At 45.6% G+C, this 22,348-nt stretch overlaps 1 long non-coding RNA gene across 2 annotated transcripts; it reads left to right on the plus strand.

The window, feature by feature from the left end:
- The first annotated feature begins 15,622 nt into the window (after nt 1-15,622).
- On the plus strand, nt 15,623-18,920 carry LOC144332211 (uncharacterized). Of its 2 annotated transcripts, XR_013400098.1 has the most exons (3): nt 15,623-15,974; nt 16,653-16,797; nt 17,122-18,920. It is a non-coding gene; the product is annotated as an uncharacterized LOC144332211 (long non-coding RNA). The 2 variants fall into 2 exon arrangements; XR_013400099.1 differs by lacking the exon at nt 15,623-15,974 and having other exon boundaries at nt 16,570-16,797.
- Nucleotides 18,921-22,348: the final 3,428 nt, after the last annotated feature.

Genomic DNA, 22,348 nt, shown 5'->3' on the forward strand with positions numbered 1-22,348 from the left:
GTATCCTTTATCTCCCATCCAGTGACCTTATCGACTTTGCTTTGTTCAGCTGCTTTCTAGCAGTCACTTTCTGCTTGGAGTTACGGCTATAGCTGCTGGCAACTGGGGTGTGTAGAAAACCAGAAAGCAAAGAACCGTGGCAATTTCTGGCTGGAGATGAAAAGCCCAGTAAACAAAGGGACAGAGTCTTCCAGAGTGATGGCTCAGCTTGTGGCGGGGAAAGTGAACCACAAGAAGGGAGTAGAGTCTCAGGAGAACAATGTGGCCCAGACATCCGCTGTGGATCTTTTATGACCTTCCTATGTAATGTGGCACGATCCCTCCAAACGCCAATTTTTGGTTTTCTTGTATGGACAATGAAGACAGTGACATTTGACTGGCTTTTCTCAGAAAGTTCTACTCTATCTAAGTTGATGTCCAAGAACTTTGGGTTCACGTGGGTGCAAAGCCAAAGCCCCAATCCTCAAGAAGCTCACAGTGTCAGAATGTTGTAAGGCTCCAAAGGCCCACTGCATGGCCATGGAAGTCCCGCGGCCACTGAGTGGCTGGATGTGCAGAACAAGGAAAAACTTCCTTCATCTTTTACAAGAAATAGGCGCTTTTTAAAGGACAAGCCTCCAACCAAGCCAAACACATGGTCAGCGAGACTCCTCACAACTCCAATGCATCACTTCTTTATGATTTTCCACTGAAATCTCTTAGGAAACAGCTCAGCAATTTGCTTCAATACTGCAAACTTTATGGTTTCAGAGAAGGCATCTAAAAAGTTCCTGATACTTGTTTTCTTGGGTTCTTTTTTGCTCCAATGAATGTCTGGTTGAACTCAAATGGTTTTTGTGGCTGAGGAAGAAGCAGTGATGTGTGTGTGTGCACATTGCCCTTTGCTCTTTTTAATTATTGGAACATATTTAGTCAAACCCTTCTGATCAATAAAGAGCCCACAGCACATTTAGGGCTATAGGTGAACCATGGAGACTAGGGAAAACCAATTTTTTTTTTTTTTTTTTTTTTTTACTTTTGAGGAAAAGAGGAAGATGCTAACTTAGTACTGTGCTTTGCCCGATCTCTTAGGACTTATAGATGCTCCAAAGCTTACCAAACAGCCTCTCAGCACTGTGCTGCCCAGCAGAGCTGTATGCAACATCTCCAAGTGGCACCATATTGCACAGTACATGTGCTCAAGCTTCAGAAGTTTTACATTTATGCTGTTTATAAATTGCATTTATGTTAGCCACTATTTTCCATAGAAAAGTTCAAACCCCAGAGGAATAACCAGTCCTAGAACAAATCTACAAGACAATAGAAAATCAGAGGGCTCTACTCTCTTTTTTCCTCCTCTTTCATTGATGAGAAACACAAGTTCTGCTTGGAGAAGGCATATGGCCTCAACAGGATAACACACATGAAAAAGTGCAAACCACAGCTTTCATTTGTAGATATGTTGGTGCATCTGAACAGAATCCATGTGTGGAACCGGGTATACTTAACTCATGAAAGGTTCCTGCCATGCGTATTAGTTACTAGGGCCAGTGGATTCCCTACTCTGTCTGAGCTTATGAGTTGGGTTTTGCCCTTTGTAAGCCACAGTCTCCTCTGAGTAGTATACACAGTGCTTAGCGTACAAAGGGTTGCTCGGGAGGGTTTGTTGTCTGACTTGCTGAATGCTCTAAAATGCACAGTCCACTGGACAAGCGTTTTCCAACCTTGGCACATTGACATCAGGGCCAGATCCTTCTTTATAGGGGCTGTCCTGTGTATTGAGATGGTAAGCAGCATCCCTGGGCTCTACCGTTTAGATTGCAGCAGGCAGCAACACTCCCTCCATATTGGTTGTGACCATCAAAAATGTATGCAGACATTGGTCAGTGTTTCCTGGGGGTCAAATCACCCCCAGCGGAGTACCACTGATGTACATAAATCTACAATATCTAATTTTGAAGAATTTATTGACCACCTTCTATAAAAAAAAGATTGGATTGGATGAGAAAACCAAAACATAAAATAAGATGAAATGAAATGAAAGTCAAGATTTTGCTCCCCGAGCTACTTATGATTTAGAAGAGATTTGCCATCCTCAAATACTGAAGTGGAGCCCAGCCATGGGCATTCCAGGGGCTTCTGGGAGATAAATGGGTTTCATTCATCTAAAGCTACCAGTCACCATTCACCCGCTTTTGTGTTTGGAGTTATTTCATTTCTTCTTGAGTGCTTCCCATCTTGCTCAAATTTGCACCCTGTCTCTGTCCTTCTCTCTCTTCATAATGAAGGAGGTTGAAGTAGGTAGAAGTTTGCTCATCACCCTAATCGCACTTATTTATTTAGAACAGAAAAATCCTCTCGAGATGACAAATTTGCTTTCTGCCAAAGTTATGCAGCTGGCTGTTTATAACAGATCCTGTAATTAATTGGATTTTGTCACTAGAATGCATGCTTTTTTCCCTTTGCTTTGCAGGTGTGAAAATCTCAGAAACGGCCTTGTAAGGTTGTAGCTTCCAGACACATTAGCCAGAGGGGACCAGACCTTCATCACCTTCGTTTTTTAATTGGCTTTTGACGTTGGACATAGTTTCTTAATGACACAACCATCTCCTCTTACACAGCTTTGAACGTTCATTATGCCACAGAATTGGTCTCAGCTTATTTCAGAATTATTGTTTCTCCAAGCTTACTTAGAGAACCTCTGGCCTCCTTTTTGGGTTATGTAATTATTTTCTCATGCGGCCCATGCCTTGCTTCCCCAAGTGTCTAAGGCTACTGCTAACCATGAAATCTTATTCATAACTCTATTGTGAGACAGAACAAAGGCACCCAATTTACATAACTTCACCAGAGGTAAAAAGCAACTCTATCCTTACCCAGTCTTTCCCACAAGGCTTTTCTGTTTGCCAGAAGTGTCAGTGTTCTCGACTCCATTGGGGAAATGTACCTATGGCAAAAAAACAAATCTAAAAATCGCATAACTGACTGCACTCGTTCTGTTTTGCCTGAAATTTTATTAATCCTGCTTTGTCCAGAATTTTTTTAATCTGTTGAGGTAAGTTTCCAATCATCTCTCCTCCCTCCTTCCTACCCTGAACACATAAACTTTGGGGATAAGGGAAGGAGGGTTGTATCAAGAGGAAATGCCAGGCAACAAGAGGAGGTGATCATCTATCCCTCGTGCCACATACAAAGATTGATTTTAAATTAATTAGCCAATGCAGGAAAACAACAACAACAAAATCCCCAGCAAGATCAATTGCTCAATATGCCATGTTTTTAGACTGATTTGATCAAATCAGTGGTTGGTCTGAGGTCCTGCCTAGGTGAACCCATGGAAACATACATTAGAAAACAGATGTTTCAAGGAAATCTAAGGGGCTGATACACCATAAATATTTAAGTTAAACCCAAACGTGTAAATAGTCAATAATTTTGTTTCCTGTTGCTCACAGCTCCCTGGAACAGTTTACTATTTAATGTATCTGAATATCGAAAGAATCCCTTAACTTGAAATATTTTCCAAAAAGTCATTAAATAACGTGTTTCTTCCAAACACAACCCAAGCTGGAATGGAAACCCTCATGCATATACCTATTGGTTAATTAAGGTTAGGACCCCCTCAAGAGAAAAGAACTGGTCAAAAAGAGGTTGGTTCTGTCCAAAGACAAGATAAGTTTAAACATTATAATTCAGGTGACCCCAAAGGAAAGGAGAGGACCTGCCAGAGGACTGTCAGTCAGAAGTTGGCACAGATGTTTTTTCTTCTGCTGCAGGTGTGAAATGGAATGGTAGTATCCTCTTACTTTTGTGCAGAGACCATTCCACCCAGGACATCAGCCTCTGTGCATCTATTGAACCAACACAACCCAAGTTTGCAATGTTCCTCCCAGAGAAAGAAAGAGTGTAGTCTGTAACAAAATGGCATAGTTTGATCCTTGGGGTCATAGCCCCACTGCAGCACCTCTGCTTCCCATTTGCGCAGAGAGGATGCTGGCAATCTGATACAGGACTTAAATGCAAAATGAATGCCACATTGGGGTTTGTGCCCTCCCATTTCATAATCACATGACCTTTATTTCTTTCTTTTCTGACAATTTTTTCTAAGAGATTTGGAGCGTCTCTTGTGCTTGAAACGTTTATGACTTTTTAAACTCCTGCCTCCATTCTCCCTAAGACTGCCTTCAGAAAAGATGCAGCTGATCCCAGCACATGACTCACACAGCATCTACTGGTCACATTCCAAGTGCCTCACTCTGTCCTGGGCATCAAGTGGCAAAATGAGCAAAGATCGAATGTCAGGAGGCCCTATCCAGGGTCACATGCTTGGCCGCACTTCCCCTTTCAAGAGCTGGTGGGAGAAAGATTTTGAGCAGGGTCACTGGAGACAGTTATGCTCTGTAGGGGAGCAAAGAGAAGGAAGAAATGCTTTGCCTTAATGACTTTTTCAAAGACTCAGGATTTCCCTGGATGCCTTTCTGGCTTTGAACTAAAGGGCTCTGAAAAATCAACTTGCTCAGCTATGTTGCCCTTGGTAACTTTTCTTAGGGAAGACAGGAAGCTTCCCCCCTACGCTTTTTTTTAAAGAAAAGTATTTTTTAAATTGTGGAAGCCAGGTGGGAAGCCAGCCTCCCGAGTAGCTGAGATTACAGGGATGCACCACCACACCCAGCTAATTTTTTATATTTTTAGTAAGGACGGGGTTTCACTATGTTGGCCAGACTGTTCTCGAACTCCTGACCTTGTGATCCACCCGTCTCGGCCTCCCAAAGTGCTGGGATTACAGGCAGGAGCCACCATGCCCGGCTATCATTATTCTATTTTTAGTCTTCTGAGGAGCTGCCATACTGTTTTTCACAGCAGCGGTACCATTTGCATTTTCACCAGTGGTGCTCAAGTGTTCCGATTTCTCCATATCCTCACCAAAACTGGTTTACTTTCTGTTTTATTTTGATAATAGCCATCCTAATGGGTGTGAAGTGGTATCTCATTGTGGTTTTGATCTGTTTTTCCCTAATGAGGAGTGATGTTGAGCGTCTTGTCCTGTGCTTATTGGCCATTAGTACATATTCTTTGGAGAAAAGTCTATTCAAATCCTTTGCCATATTTTAATTGGGTTTGCTTTTTTGTTGTTGCGTTTTGAATTTTTACATATTCTGGATATTAATCCCTTAAGAGATAAGCAATTTGCAAATACTTTCTTCCATTCTGTGGGCTGCCTTATTACTCTGTTGATGGGTCCTTTGATGCACAAGTTTTTATTTTTGATGAAGTCCAATTTGCCTATTTTTTTCTTTTGTTGCCTGTACCTTTGGTGTCAATAAATCATTGCTAAAATCTTTGTCATGGATTTAGCATGGAAAAAGCTTTCCCCATATGTTGTCTCCTAAGAGTTTCAGAATTGTAGCTCCTACATTTAGGTCTTTGATCAATTTTGAGCTAATTTTTGTATGTGGTGTTAGCTAAGGGTCCAATTTTATTCTTTTGCATGTGGATATCCTGTTTTTCCAAGACCATTTGTTGAAAAGATTGTCTTTTCCTCTGTTGAATGGGTTGGCATCCTTGTTGAAAGTCATTGTCACATACATTTGATGGTTTATTCTTGGGCATGCCATCAGGAACTTTTACGGTATTTGTGCATTCTTTCTTTGAATTTGCCATATTTTTATGTTATCCATGTTCTCTGTGCCTATCTCACTGTTCCAACAGATTACAAACTTCTTGAGAATGGTGTCTAGATTGTTTTCACTAGTTTGTGTGTTGCCATTGCCTAGTGGCTTTATTTATTTACTGGGGCTAATCTGATCAATGTAGTCAGGCAGGCTATATTGGCATAAATGACCTGGCAAGTGGGTTTGCATTGATCCCCGTGTGAAGCTTACCCACCCTGAGCACGTTGTAGGATGATTATGAGTATTCTAATGATTTTGCTCTACCAGCCTCCTTCTCTAGCCAGTGAGCATCTTGGCAGTGGCTGGCCCATTGCTCACTTCTTAATAAGTGTTTTGAGCAAACAGATAAGCCTGTGGATAAATAGCTGTTGAGAATATGGAGTAGCCACTGGAGACTGCTACACTCATTGGGGGAGCGTGGCCCAGAGGGGTTGAATCACAGGTGGATTCTCCTTTTCAGTCCCCTTTTCTGGATCTCCTTTCTCTTTCTGGATCTAAATTTTGGATCACCTCAGGTCTCAGCCTCAGATCTCTTCTCCATCCACATTGATTTCCAGGCTAAGTTTATCCTGAAGCTTTAAATGCAATCCATTTGCTGACAACTGCTGAGTCCAAATCTCTAGACCCTCCCTCTCCCTTGTAAGAACTAGTGAAGCCACTGAGCCCTTCTGAGCCAGAGTTTCCTCATCTGTAAACGAGGGATACTATGATCTTGCTTGCTGCTGTGTATTATAGATACTGTGCGCCAATGCCGGGCACCTAGGAAGTGATCAGCATTATTTCAATTTATCTTATTAAGAGTCAGCTGTAGGAAGCCCCTAAAGACTACTTATACTTTCAGATATTCCACAATAAAGAACATTTGGAAAAAATTAAACCAAGAGTTAAAATGTGGAAATCTGCATGCATGACAGGCAGCTCAAAGCCACCCTAGACTCCTCAAAGTGTGGAGGGTGTATATTGTGTGTACTCTTCCATGTTAATCTGTTTTCCCAAAGGGTTTTGTTTTGTTTTGAGGCAGAGTTTCACTCTTGTTGCCCAGGCTGGAGTGCAATGGCATGATCTTGGCTCACCACAGCCTCTGCCTCCCGGGTTCAAGCGATTCTCCTGCCTCAGCCTCCCAAGTACCTGGGATTACAGGCGTGTGCCACCACACACGGCTAATTTTTGTATTTTTAGTAGAGACGGGGTTTCTCCATGTTGGTCAGGCTGGTCTTGAACTCCTGACCTCAGGTGATGCACCTGCCTCAACCTCCCAAAGTGCTGGGATTATAGGTATGAGCCACTGCGCCCAGCCCTCCCAAAGGGTTTTTGTTTGTCAATTCCTTTTGTCTTCGACCAGTTGAGAGCAGCAATATCAACAGAGGCCGGGGTGATTTCAAACTGAAAATGACTGTGGTATTGAGATGTAGGCCTGGCGATCCTGCAGGACAGGAGAGCCCCCAAATTGGGGCTTAGCCCTGGAGGGTTCTTGGCTTAGTCTAGGAAGGACTTTAAGGGTGAGCCAGCGGTGTTCAACAGCAGCTTTGATTGAAGGGGCCATGCACAGCAACAGCAGAGGGACCGCACATTGCAGAGCAGGGCTCCCCCATAGGCCGTGAGCTTAGAGCAGCAGCTCAGAGTTCTGTAGTCATAGTTACACTCACTTTTAATTACATGCAGATTAAGGGGTAGATTATGTAGGAATTTCTAGGAATGGGTGGCAACTTCTAGATCATTGGGCTGCTATCACTGAAAGGGCGATAACTTTCAGGTGTTGCCAAGGCAATGGTAAACTGACATGGGACATTGCTGGGCATGTCTTATGGAAAACAGCTTCTACCCTGTCCCTGTTTTAGTTAGTTCTCAATTTGGTCTGGTGTCCAAGTCCCACATCCACAGTCGAGTCCCATCTCCTACCTCAGTGAAAATGAGTGAGTTATGTAACCGATGCCCAGAGTCCATTTGCTGGGCTGGTGGTAGTGGGTTGGGGTGGCCCAGTCAAGAAAAGTGTGTCTAAAGAATGAAGGTGGTATGGGGCAGAGGGCCCAGCAGCTGGAGGGAGGCCCTCTCAGCATGCTGTGTTATGGGGAAGGCCTCCAAGAATAACTCTTTTCCTCTTTTTATCCCCAGAACTCTTCTATGGGAAATGTGCTTTGAGTTTGAAGTAGAGATGAAGGTTGGAATAAAAGGGAGAAACTATTTGAGCACTAAAGGAAAGGCTTTTGAGATACGACCTTATCTTGCATGTAGGGTCTGTCTCCTCTCTAGCTGCCAGGACTATGGGGTATGAAAGATTCCCTTCACTCACACAGAACTTCTTACATTTCAAAGCACTTCCACATCTTTCCCTCTTACCAAGTTGCCCACCAAAATCCTCGAAGGCATTTTGATTCCTTTTCATCACTGTTCTCCTGCCTCCAAACTTCAATTTGTTGCAAAATCCAGTTGGTTCTGCACCCAGAATATTTTCTGAATCTTAGCTGACCACAATGCTTTATTCCCTATCACTGTAACCCCAGGTTAAGCCATCGCCTATTGGCCTACACAAGCATCCCATCTGGTTTCCTGGCTTTTATCCTCGATCAATACAGCCCATTCTCTATATACAGCTAGAGGGTCCAGAGGGCAGAGCTGAGAGTCACAGTGGGTGGGGCCTGGGTCTAGAGGATGGAGCTAAGAACCAAAGAGGCAGAACCTGACCTAGACAAGGGTGCGAAAAACCACAGAGTGCTGTTCCAAGTCCTTGCAACTTCTTGAAATTTGTCCTGCTGCATCTCTAATTTGGTTGGAGTAAGTGACTCCTTTACTTAGTACAATTTCTCCCTTTTGGATTGGAAATGTCTACTCTGTTCTATCATTGTATTTTGCCTGTCCTATCACAGTATTTTGGAAGCAGGAAGCTTGTTTTCTAGGTTCACAGAGGCACAGATGAAGAGGAATTTTGTCTGAGGATGGATTGTACCCAATGTCTCACTCATGCTGATTTAGATGAAGAGATTTGGCACTTTTGACCTGATGATATTTAGATGAGATTTGGACATAGAGTTGATGCTGTAATGGGTTGAGCTGGTGGGGATGGGCTGTTTTGCACGTGGGACAAGCGTGCATTTTGGGGAGCCAAAGAGCAGACTCTAGTGGACTGAAGTGTGGTCTCCCACAAGATATTCACAGGTTCCACCTGGAATCTGTGAGTGTGACCTTATTCAAAAGAAAGGATCTTTGTGGATGTAGTTAAACTAAGCAATGAGATCATTCTGGATAGTAGTGGGACATAAATCCAATGACAAATGTTCTTAAAAGAAAAGAGAAAGAGAAAGGATGGGGAGGAGCGGGCCACATGAGGATCGGGGCAGAGATTGGGGTTATGCCGCCCTCAACCTGGAACCACTAGAACCTGAAAGAGGCCAGGAAGGCTTCTCCCCTGGAGTCTCTAGAGCAAGTGCAGCCCTGCCGACACCCTGATTTCATATTAACTGTGAGATAATACATTTCTGTTTGAATGCAGCAATTTTGTGACAGTATGTTATAGCAGCCATGCTAACACACTCCCCGTCAGCCTAGAAAGGGTTGTCAAACATCAAGCTTGATTCCAGCCCTGCCTGGGGCTTTGCACTTGCCGTCTCCTTTGCCTGGAATACCTTTTCCTCGAGGATGTAAATGCCTGGCTCCCTCCCATCCTTGGGACCTGCTCAAACCTCAACCACCTTTGAGGCCTTCGCAGACCACCCATTGTAAACGGCCTCCCTTCGTTACCCTGTCCAGTCCCTTTATGGAAACTTTCAGAGTCTGTAGTTTTGTTCTACTATGTTATTTACCTGTTATTGCCTCTCTTCCCCAACCGAACTATAAGCATCTCAAGGGCTGGGATCTTGCTCCCTGGTGCCAAAAACAGTACCTGGCTCACAGATGGTCTTTAGTAAATTTGCTGATGGAATGAAAGCAGGGAAGACCTCCTTCTTTGCAGAGTGCATCTTCCTTTAACTTTGTGTACAGAGGAAGAAATGGGCTGCAAACCATCAGCAAGACTGGGACAGAGCTCACACTGTCGCCCCACCACCACCCTGGGGGCCCCTGGGTGCTAGTTGGGCCTCTGCTCCATCACTGGGCTCTATTCTTTCCTCTTCTGGCTGTGGACTTTTTTTTCTAGGAACCCAGGGTCCCATCTTGCTTGGTCCCTGGCTTTCCTGTGCCCCTGTTACCCACCACTGCCCTGGACTCTTGACTGTAGGGTCCTGAGGTCCTGCAGGTGTTATTTGCCCCTCCCCTAATCCTGGCCTCAGTCCTGTTCTTCCTTCTTTCCTCCTCTCTAGGGGCAGGCTCCCTCAGGGTCCGGATCATCTTTGTCAGCTTCACAAAGTCATGGTATCAAGGGCTATTCTCTCCAGGTCTGTGTAACTCCATGTTGGGTGGGCCATTGCCAGGCCCCTGTGTGGAACCCACACGTAAATGAGTGAATGAGTCAATAGGACCAAACCTGCAAATAGCACAGCTATTTACAAAGCATGTGTGCATGCTTGTAAGTTATGTGAAGTTATGACCGATTGACCTTCGATCTCCTGGGTAATCCCCAGTCTAGCCAGGAGGTTGGGGAGCCCTCAGGCCTCTACAAAAGCCAGAGGCATTTCAGCTGCCCCCAGTAGCTCCACAGGCTTGTAGCTGCCCTACAGGTGGTGTGCCTTGCTTCTGAACAAAGACCCAGAGGCTATGGAGGGGAGGGGTGGCTGGAGAAAGCCTGGTAACATGAGGAAGCATTGTCGTAGGGTCCTTTGATCCCACCTGCTCCCAGCCTCTGCTCCCAAGGTGGTGCCATGTTAAGTTGGTTTCAGGTGGAGACAGGCACACAGATCCCCAAGGCAGGGGATTCCTGCTGTCTCCTCTAGAGAAGGGGCTGGGTTCACTTCTGTTTGAAAGAAACCCCATCTATTAGAGCACATCTTGACACCAACCGCTCCTTGTTCACGTGTTTGCAGATGTTTGCTCAGTTCAGCAAACTCATTCAATGAGCTTCAGTTGGGAGCCAATACCTGCCAGGTACTGCAAGATGCTGAGGACATGAGGGTGTTGATGGCATGTACCTTGAAATCGAGGGGCTCCCCTGTCATCAGGGGGATGTGCCAGGGCAAGGACATGCTACCATAGAGGAGGGAGTGCAAGACAGCGATGAAATGCCTGGAATTGGCATCAGATAGACCTCAGTTCTGGCCCTCATACCCCCATTTAAGTAGCTTTATGACCCAAGTCCAGGTACTGAATTTGTCCAGACCCCAGTTCCTCAGATGGTGAAAAGGGATTGTAAGAGAGCCTATCCAATGGTCGACATGAAGATAAAATGAGATCAGATATGGAAGAGCTTAGTGTGGTGCTTGGAACAGAGTGGAGACTCAAGAAATTATGGCTTTTAAACACAATAATGGATTATGGTTCATCTACAAATTTGCAGAAACCCACCTCCCGTGTTTTCTATCTAACCATGTGGAAGGTAAACTGCATCCTGCCTGTGTTTGCGTCACACTCAGGAATCACTGCAGTGGAAAGCTGCTCCTAAGATGTCCTTCAAGAGCCAAAGTAGAATTCTTGGCTGAGAGACGGACTGTTGCCAGAGCTGCCTCCAGACTGTCTCTCAGTCTCCTTGCAGCAGACGTGATACAAAGTTTTTCACTTTATAAATAATTCCTCTATTTCGCAAAAGGAGTGATTTTTTTGCAAACCAGGGTTGGTTTAGAGTCAACCTCTAGTAGTGCCTGACAGCTTTTGTTGCTCTGTAGAGAGCAAGGAGCTCTTGCTGGGAGAAGGAAGCTTTGTTGGGCGATGGGAACAGAGGGGTGGTGGCAGCATGTCACCACTTCACTGGGGCAGCAGCCAGGCAGCACTCAGGCAGCCCTTTGGAACATGGGCCACACCGTCAGCTGTGATCAGCCAGGGCCTGGTGAGACCTGCCTGGCTTTTGCCAGAGTGGATGGACACTGGCTGGAAATCCTCAGGCCTGAAGCTGGGTCCTGCCTCAGAAGCAGCCCCACCAGCCAGCCAGGTGCTGGGAGCTGCTCTCCCACTGGCTGCCCAGACCTGCCCTCCTGTGTAACAGGATGTTCCCTCTTACCTGTTCTCTTCTTCACATCTCAGCGCTGGCACACTTCCTCAGGGACCAAGGTTGCATTGCCCTGTTCTAACACCTTGGACTTGTCCTTCCAGCCACTGTCACATTTGTCTTTTTACTTTGGCCAGACAAATGTTGCCTCCTTGCTAAAATACAAACTCCTAGAGGGTAGGGGCAAGGTCTGTCAGCATTGAGCCTGATACCAAGGAGGCACTCAAGTGTTTGCTGGATGCATAAACATGGAACAGAACCAGCCACTCAAACAGTCAGGCAGGTCTCCAAATATTTTTATCATCGTTGTCATTGTAACAGAAATAATAACGGCTTATATTTGTGGAGTTATTAGGATGTGCATATCATCATACACATGTATCTCACTTAAGGTCCTCCCGATCAGGATCTTAGCGAGCTAGCTAGTATCATTATGGTGATTATTTTTCCAAGGAGGAAACTAAGCAATATGCTCACAGTGAGTACTTAGAGTGGCATCTGAACCCAAGCTGTGATGCACAGGCCCTTGCCGCCAGCTACCTGCAGGCAAGCTCAAGAGTGAAGCCTGAGATAATGTTATAATGTGCATGGACATGACACTGATACTAAATCGCATAATGATAAGACTGTTGCCTCCTTCTGTTCCAATCCCAATTGCCCCAGGACAGCCTCCCTTTGATGACAGCATATTTGTAACACCTCCCCAACACAGAAAGAGAAGGCCAGCCAGGAACTGCACAGCCCACAGTCATATCTTGTTAGAATGTTAATGATGGTGTTCTGTGCTTTCATTATAAGTATTTTTATTTTTGTGAGACAGGTTCTCACTCTGTTGCTCAGGCTGGAGTGGCACAGTCACGGCTTACTGCAGCCTCAATTTCCTGGGCTTAAGTGATCCTCCCACCTCAGCCTCCCATGTAGCTGGGACTATGGGTGCGCCCCACCACACCTGGCTAATTTTTAAAATTTTTTTATAAAAATGGGGTTTTGCCATGTTGCTAAGGTTGGTCTCCAACTCCTGACCTCAAGCTATCCTCCCACCTCAGCCTTCCAAAGTGCTAAGATTATAAGCATGAGCCACCATGCCTGGTTTTTACTTAATTTTATAATTATTATACTTTCTATTTAGAGCACATGGTTTCTGTTTGAGTAACTGATGTTGTCTCTTTCTAAAGCAAAACTCTTGATGAAAAAAACGTTATCGAGTAAAAGAAAAATATTAAGTGAATAATGGTGGGGGGAATACCCAGGTGTACCAGACCTCATGGTGGTGGAAAGGGTGATGGTAGTGGCAGGACCCAGCCTGGGGGAGGCTGTGGAAAAGAGGCCCCGCCTGCCTCTTCTGAGGACCCACCATGTGGCCACTGTCCTGACATGGCTGGGAGACATCATCTAGCCTCTGATTGTATCTGTCTTGCATTGTTCTCTGACAATTCCCTGCCTTTTCCTTTCTCTCTCTGGTAAACCACAGGCTTTTAATGTGCAAAGAGTATGTCTTACTTCTGCATGTCCCCAGGCACCAAGCACTCTGTTCTGAGTTGCTCCTGATTCATGGGCTCATCTCTTGAGGGCTTAACTGCCATCAAATGCCTGACTTTAGCGACTGGTATGGATTAATCACTTAGTCATGGTATTGAGGGAAAAGGCAGATGTGGGCTTAGAATTTTCCTATTATAAGCCTCACTAGGCATCTCATTCCTTCTGGGCTGACTTGGGTCCTGATGGCCACAGCAGGGAGTAGAGACAGCTGGTCTAGCAGGGTAGCGAAGCTACATATGGAGAAGACTGGAGAACTAGGGCAGAAGAGGAAACCAAGGGTAACCTGTCTAGAACACTGGATGTCTAACCAGCTCTGGTAACATATATACAGTACATCTGTATTTTAACCTGCTTTATATTTAATTTCCATAAAAAATGACAACCCCAGTGGTGATGACAGTGACCAACACTAACATTTTGTATCAATTAGAAAGTATTATTGTTCCAAGTGAAAGAGAGATGGAAATGGACTTAGAGCATAGGGATTGGGGTGCCGGATGCATGTCTAGTTCAGGTGAGGCATGATGCAGTGCCTCCGACAATGTCACTGCAGGCCTGATTCCCTCCAGGCTCTGGTCCGTCTTCCATGGCTTCGCCTTCAACCTGAGACTCTCCAGTAGGGCAGATGGCGTTTCTTCCCTGGAAGCTCCAACCAACGTTGCTGATGTGTCACTGGCCCTGACCGGGTGGCATGCTCATGCCTGTTTAAACACCTGTCCAGAGGGTGAGGCATGCTGTTTGGGCTTTGATTCCCACCACTCTCCCCACCCCTTGCCTACCTGTGTGGCTCTGGCAAGCCACCTCCCCTTCTGAGTCTCGGTTTCTGCATTCGGAAAATGGGGATAACGGCAGCACAGTAGAGCTGTGAGGATGAACCGAGAGAATGCGGGACAGGCAGTGAGCCCCTCTGTGGAGCATCTACCAGGTGTCAGGCCCCGGTCTAGGCACCGGGGCCACAGTGGTGGACAGGGAGATGTGACCTGCGGCTTCCAGTAATGTCGCAGGGGTGACAGACACTCTCCAGATCAGCCCAGAAACAGGATCAGAGAAAGAGGCATCTTCAGAAATGCTGAAGGATGCTCTAAGGAGAAGTCCTGGGTCTTCCCTGGAGCATCAGCAATGGGTGACTCAACCTAGCCTGAGAGGTCAGAGTTTTCCCCAAGAAGCTGTCCGTGACCTGTAATCTGAAAAGAGAGTTGATGGTGCAGCAGAGCGTCCCTCATAGACTCATGGTATTGCTCCTCCCAGAACCCACAAAGTCCATTCATACCGTGCACTTCCACCTGTGTGGAACACTCCGCATGACAGTGTGGGTTCACCTCTTTGAGTTTCTGCTCAAACGGCTTTCCTCTTCACTCCACTCAGAATGGTGCCATTTTCTTCTCACTGCGTGTCTTTCTCTGCCCTTTCCATTACTGTCTTTTTCATCAAGCCCAATGTCATATTATTGAATTCTTTGTTTTGTCTTAGTTCTTGGAGGCGTCTCACGGAGGCACTGTCTTGTTCCCAGGTGTAAGCTTAGTACTTAGACAAAGTGTCTGACTGCCAGTACGTGCTTAATAAGTAGTTGAATGAATAAAGGGAAAAACATAGGACCCTTTTACATGTATTTTCACAGTGATATGAGTTGACATCTCAGTAACTAAGAGTTTAATCTTAAGGTTTTTTATTTATTTATTTATTTATTTTTTTAAAAGTCAAATGATTCCCATTTCCTCCCCAGTCCATCAGCACGTTCCAGCAGGAGATTTTGTTCTCTCTGAGCCCTACATCTCTGAGAAGGTATCAGGTCAAGTCCTGCCCCCCTGCATTTCTGAACTTGAGTTATGACTTCCGGGCTTGATCGTGTTACTCTTTTGTTTAACTGTGTCCTGCTAAGGTGGTTTGAGCTCATTAAAAACACAATTGTGAAATTTCTTTCAGAAGAAAATGCGTCTGTGCCCTAGCTTGAGAAGTTCTGTGAAGTCCATTCCTTATTCTAGGTTTTGAAAGTTCCAGAATCAGGCAGGCTTAGATTTCTGTTCCGCCTTCCCTCACCCGCGGTGGCTTCTCCTCCGCCCCATTGGTTTTCGCTGCCCTCTCACCATTCATTTCCTTACTTCTCTTTCAAGTTTGAACTGTTCCCAGGTGTGAGGGAGGAGGAAAAGTAGGTGGCATACTAGGAATGCAGGACCTTCAATATCTTTTTTTTTCTCTAACACTGAGGACAAAAGTTTAAATAGTTTCATGTAAGGAAAAAAAGCTAGCTGGTTTTTTTTGGGGGGGGGTGGGGGGAAAAACCCACAAGCCTCAACAACAATGAATCACCTGCACTGTATAAATTCCTCTATTTTTAACCACTGCTTTTGATGTTTAATAGTGACAACTTAGGTTTGGAGCCCAAATTCATGTTCAACTCAGCCAACATTTACAAATGGATTTCTCAGGACCACAACAGCACTTTAGGCTGTTGTAGGACTTCGTTTCCTGCTTGTGGTAGATTGCAGATAGACCCAGTGCTTCACACCTCTCTGACTACACGCTTTACCATGGTGTGCCCTCCTGAGTCACAATAGCTTGGCTATGGGACTTGCTTTGGCTCTTGGGATGTTCATGGAGCCAAGAGAGGCTTGCAAGGGGCCTGTGTGTTAAGCTTTCATCTCTGGAGCCCCTTCTTCTGCCATGAGAAGGACATACCTGGCTGGCCTGCTGGAGGAAAAGAGACTTGGGGAGTAGAGGTGAGTAATTCTCATTGTCTCAATCAAGGTCAACCCGGATCCTCCAGCAGCTATCCCCAGACAAATTATTGAGTCCAGCAGGGGGTCTAGGCAGTCCACGGAGCTGCCTAGCCACTGGATGCTTTGCTGACCATCATTGTGGTTTGAGGAATGCTTGTAATGCACATTATGTGACCATGGATAACCTATCCTCAAAGGACTTCCAATCTGGTGAGAGACAAAAGTTTACACATAACCATAATTACTACAACTACTACCACTGGTGGGTAACATTTATTCAATGCTTATTTATTTTGCTCCAGGTCCTATATTCAATGCTTCACTGTCATTTAATCTGTGCTACAATGCTTATCCTCAGTTCACAGATGAGGAAACTGAGTCTCAAAGAGGTGCAGTGACTTGCCCGAGGTCACACAGCTAAGCAAGGGGGAAGTCGGTATTTTGATCCAGGTCTATTTGACTTCAAAGCCCATGAATGAGGCCATTATGCTTTCCTGCAAGTCTAAATGTTTTAGCAGTTACAGGAGGATCTCAACGTATTATTTTTTTAAACAGGCAAATCAGGTTGCTAGAAGGGGCAGCATTTGATCTGGGACTTAAAGTGGCTTTGGTCAGGATTCCACGCAATGAGGTGGGAATGAAGGAGTGCTTATGTGAATATTTTTATTCTGCAAACAGATCAAGGTATTTGGCAGCTGCTGGAAAGTTTTCCACATCCAGTGATTGGCTGCATTTGGTGGACAAAGGAACTCATCACTATATGAACTTTAAAGGGATACAGCTTGTGAAAAATTCCTCTGATAAAAGTCAAGGCTACTTCAAGGTAATTAAAACACACAGGTGTGTTTGTGGCATGTTGACTTAACTTATTCAAAAGCATCTCTCCCATTTACCTGCTAAGATGCTTGAAATTCCCACCTTTGGCTGAGGCATTGAAGGCTCCAGTTAAAGTACACACATGTTGTTTGAGATAAGTTCAGATTGTGTGTGTGTGTGTGTGTGTGTGTGTGTGCATTCACGCGGTCTGGTTCAGGGCTGCTAGGAGGGATGGGAAAGGTATGAGTTAGAGGCATTGCTGAAATAAAACAAATACCAAATTCAAGAGGTTCCAAAAACAAATCGACTTCCTTTACCCTTTTCCCCTAAGGGCTGGGTGCTGTTGAGAGATGGAATCTCTGTGCCCTTCCATCAAGAAGTGGTCTGTCTATGGATGTGAGGCTCCAGGTTAGTGTTGCATTGGATGGTTATATAACGTGCTGCTTCGGGGTCCAAATAGCCACTCTTCCTCTCTTCCCTGCATAGTTTCTACTCCCACCAGAGATGGTTTTGAACGAGCACTCATGTCTTGCCTGCTAGAACTGTGGCATTTTAGACTTTCTAGAAAAAAACGAAGTATTTATTTCAGTAGCTCTTCTCATTCCCTGACCAATGAACCAACATAGCCATTCTGCTGCTGGTTCTGGAGACAATTACCGTTAGCAGCATCCATGTTCTTGACAGCCTACTCCACTATCACAGTAAATTGAGACAAAACACATCGGGATGCTTTTGACTGCAAGCGGAAGAAACCTAACTTGAACTGGCATCAGCAAAGATGGAGATGTCTTGAAGGTCCAAGGAACCATGTTGGGTCCAGGGCTTATGACTCAGCCTCAATTCCCTGCTTCTACTTTCTACTGATTTCTCTGTGTTGGCACCATTCCCGGAGAGACTTTTCACCTCATGATAACAAGTACTGCTGGCACCCGCAAGCTTCCATCTGATTTTCTCAGCAGCTCCCCAGAAAAACAGAAGAGCCTCTTTTCAAAGTCCCAGAACTGAATTTCCTGGGTCCTGAGCAGCCAGGCTTGGCTCATGGGCCTATCTCTGGACAAATCACTATATTTAAAGTTGTATTAATTTCTTATTGTTGCTGCAACAAATCATCATGAACGTAGTGGTTTAAAACAATACCAACGATTATCTTATAGTTCTGGAGTTCAGAAGTCTAAAAACAGGTTGGAAGGGCTGTGTGCCTTCTGGAGACTGAAGGAAAGAATTCATTCCCTTTCCTTTTCCATTTTCTAGACACTACCTGCGTTCCTCAGCTCAAAGCCTTGTACCACTCCAACTTCTGTTTCCATAGTCACAGCTTCTCTGACTCTGACCCTCCCCCACCCTCTTATGAGAACATTTAAAAAAATTACATTGCCCACCGCCCACCACCCCCAATAATCCAGGATCATCTCCCATCTCAGTGTCTTTAATCACACCCTCAAAATCCCTTTTGCCGTGTTAGTTGACATATTCACAGGTTCCGAGGATTAGGACATGGACATCTTTGAGGGTACCATTATTCTTCCTATCTCAAAGATGATGTGGTGGTCTGATTAGTTAGTCCATAGTCACAAGCCTGGAACTGGAGCATCCCCTGAAACCATGTGGACAGAGATGGGGAGGGGTGGTTCCCCAGGGGAAGATGTGGTCCATTACCAGACCTGGAGGGATGGGATGCTGGCAGGGCAACAACAGCAAATGTCCACAGCAGAAAACACAGGAAAAAACTTCAGGACTCTCTTGAACAATTTTCGTTCCTTTTGGGATCACCTGATTTCTTTTAGGCTTTGAGCACATTTGATTGACAGCACTAAAGTTCAGAATGCATTGTGATCATTTTATTTCACTGGGAATATTATACACAGTGTATGTCATTTGTAAAGCAAGGGATTTGGAACCTGGCACTTCCTCCAGTGCATTGTAGAATGAACCACATGCCAATGATGGGAGACACAGTTAAGAGTTGGACAACACGGAAAAGCGCTCAATTACTTGGTTTCTGAGTAAGTCCAGAGTTCTTGCTGCTGCGGGTGGGTGGGGAGAAGAAATTCCAGCATGATGGAAAACTACATAATGTATTATGTTACTCCCCCTTAAATCCCTTAAATTAAAGGAAAAACAATCTTCAAAGAATCATAAAGCACATAAAGAGACAACTGGAGGGGATGCTCATCTGAGATAAATTGCAGTATTCTTAACGGTTGGGTTTCGAATCAAAATGTAAGTGGTAAGGTCTCAAAGTAACAGTCGCACATCTGCTGACTTGGAAAAAGTTGAGGGAAAATAAACACAATGACCAAGCCGTGCACTTGGCCGAGCCCCAGCAGTGTCCTGATACATGACTTCTCCTAGGGGCACATTGGATGCTGAGGCAGTGAAGGCAGATCAAGGAATATTGGCAGACGTCTGCGGAGAAAAACACCTATTCATTCGTGTCCTCTGTAGAGGTCATCATGACCTTCCATCAGAGATTTTGGAATGGAAACTAGACAGATGGAGAGGCAGTGAGTTGTCAATGATACATAGAAGAAAATGGGAACCATTAAAATCCTAGGTATGAGTTCCAGAGGCAGCGCTGCTTAAGCGTTATGAACTCTCCCTGGAATCATGTGGAGTTAAAGTTGAATCCTGATTGACTGCCACTTACTAGATGCATGGTTGTAGGCTGGTTACGTTGACCTTTCAAACCTTAGTTTTTTCATCTGTGAGATGGGGCTAATGTTAGTATAAATTTTGTTGAATTGTCATAAGGGCAAAACAATGATGGAAACCACCAGCTTGCCACCGAGTTACATAAACTGTATGTTTCCTTTGCACATTGCTTAGCCTGGAACCCAGGAGGCTTTGTGATCTTGCCAAGTTTCCAAGCCGGCTTTACAATGAATTACTTTATATTTTAATTGAGGTTACCTTAAGTATATTAATTTAGAAAGGAATTTTATGTCAATCACTACCATGCATAGTAAGCTCAATTCCTTGGCCTGACAAAGGCTCCAAGCCTGTGGCCTGCTATCCCTTTGTACAAACCTATGGCCTGCTATATCCCTTTTGTATCCTTTTGTACAAAAATCCCTTTGTACAGCTCTCTCTTTGTTAGAGAGCTGTTAAAGACACATTGAGTCACTGCCCTGGCCATTGTCAGAAGCCAGAAGAACACTAGGAAAGGGAGCTCTTTCGCTTGAGAGCTGGTGTTGGCGAGTGTCACTCCAGGCTGCTGCCTCAAATCATGGTGCCCGGCTTGCTTTAGGGACCAAGGACAATGCCGCCTCCTCTGATCATCCAGCTGAACACACTGTCCTCTTCTCTGAGCTCTGTGCAGCATTTTATGTTCTCAGCATCCTGGATCTTTGGCGATCTATCACTGAACTTCCTTATCTCAACAAGAGTAGAAGCCCCAGAGGGCAGGGCCAGCTCCATCCTGGTATTTGGCTAGCACCTCCTGGTGCCTGAGAGGCTCATCCAGGGTTGGTAGATTTTTAATCCCAGTGAAGACAAGTGACGGTCGGCTTCGAGCTACTGAAGGCCATAGACCCAGAGAGTGATCTAAACAGCCATGATACCTCCTGTGTCTGAACATGGTACCCGAAAACCTCCTCCTACTCCTTTCCTCCTTTTAGCTGATTAGTATATTTTGTATTCCTCCAGCCATCCCCCAATCCAATTACTTTTTATTTTGTTGGAGATGGAAATTTTAATTCCAAAGAGATAGTAAGTATTATGGTCTGAATATTTGTCCTCTCCAAATTTATCTGTTGAAATCCTATCCATGAAGGTGATGGCAGGAGGTGGGGCCTTTGGGGGGTGATTAAGTCATGAGGGGTGCAGCCCTCGTGAATGGGATTGGTGTCCTTAAAAAAGAAACTCCCGGAGAGCTGCCTTGACCCTTCCCCATCTGAGGATGCAGTGAGAAGTCACCATCCACGATCAGAAATCGAGCCCCCATTAAACACCGAATCTGCCGGCACCTTGATCTTGGTTTTCCAGACCCCAAAAATGTGAAAAATAAAACTCTGTGATTTATGGTGTTTTGTTATAGCAGCCCGAACAAACAAAGATAATACTAAAGTGATCCAAATTCTAGCCCAGCACGAACAGAAGATATCGTGAGTATTGGGTTTTTCTTATTTTCAGAGCATCAAGTGCAAAAACAAACAAACAAACAAACAAACAAACAAAAGCTTGGATTCAAGGGCTAGGCAGGATGGGATGGGAGTGGGGGGATGGAGAACTTCAGCATCAGCTTCAATTCTGGAAGCTTGAGTGCTACTGTAGTTACTGCAGCTGTGTACCAATTTACCCAGAGTTTAGTGCTGTAAAACAACCATTTATTATGCTCACGGATTGTGTGGGTGGGAAATTCGGACAGGGTACAGCGGGACAGCTATTCCTCAGTCGGAAGTCTTGAGGGCTGGGAGCTCTAATCATCTGAAGGCACATTCACTCACAGGTCAGTGGCTGACACTGGCGGTCGGCTGGGAGGCCTTGGTTTCTCTCCATGTAGGTTTCTCCATGCGATCTCTCCAAGTGGGCTTGTTAGGGCTTCCTCCTGGCATAGCAGCTGTGTTCAGAGGACAGGTGTCCCGAGCCATCAAGCCAGGTGGATATTGTAGCACTTATTTGGACTCCCCTCAGAAGCTGCTCTGGTCACTTCAGCTGCTTTCTAGTTTTCAGAAGCTGGTCATTAAGGCTAGTAGAGGGCAGGACCAAATTCAACCCCACTTTTCAGAGATGAGGTCTCGCTATGTTGCCCAGGCTGGTCTTGAACTCCCAGGCTCAAGCAATTCATCCACCTTGGCCTCTCAAAGAGCTGGAATTACAGATGTGAACCACTGCCGCTCCCCCACCCCCAACTCCATCTGTTATGAAAGGAGGGTCCTTTGACCACGAGTGCCCTGAGAAGTGAGGAGGGCTTCCCAGTCTCAGACATTTTTATCTGAGCTGGAGATGGGGACAGTCTCCCACACACAGGACTTGGAAGGCTATGAAGGAAATAGGGGGCTCTTGGAGGCCATTTCCTATGGTGGGGACGGTTGTGTGAATGAACTTGGCCTTTAGGGAGAGGAGCCCGACTCTCCCCTGAAGCCACCCCATCTGCGGGGATGGCTGAGGAATCCCTGGACACCCCAGGACCGCTAACCCAGGATCTTTGTTGACTTTGCCCCCAGGCCACTGCCCCACCCGCAGGCTCTGAACTCCTGGGAGAGGTAGGGAGCCAGCCTGAGGCGTGAGTCAAGAGTGTAAAGTACACTGAGCTCCTTGGCAAGCAGGCTCTTCAAGGGGAAGGTGTCACTCGGGGAACACTGAGAAATGTGTCTTTCCCTCAGGCCCTGATAGAAAAGATAACATCCCTTGAGCACAGTTTTTTCTCATCTGTTCTTGCTCTTGGATGGTGGGGGGGGGGGGGTTGCTACTCCGGAGCAGCGAACTGGCGGGCGGGGTTGCGCCTGTGAGTGCGCGTGTGCGTGTGTGCGCGCGCTCTCGTGGCCTTCCAGCAGCTGGCAGCTGTCCCGGCCCCCACCCCACCCTACCCCACCCCACCCAGCCGCGCCACGCCACGC

Source organism: Macaca mulatta, chromosome 10 (genome assembly GCF_049350105.2).
Source record: "Macaca mulatta isolate MMU2019108-1 chromosome 10, T2T-MMU8v2.0, whole genome shotgun sequence".
Classification (NCBI taxonomy): domain Eukaryota; kingdom Metazoa; phylum Chordata; class Mammalia; order Primates; family Cercopithecidae; genus Macaca; species Macaca mulatta.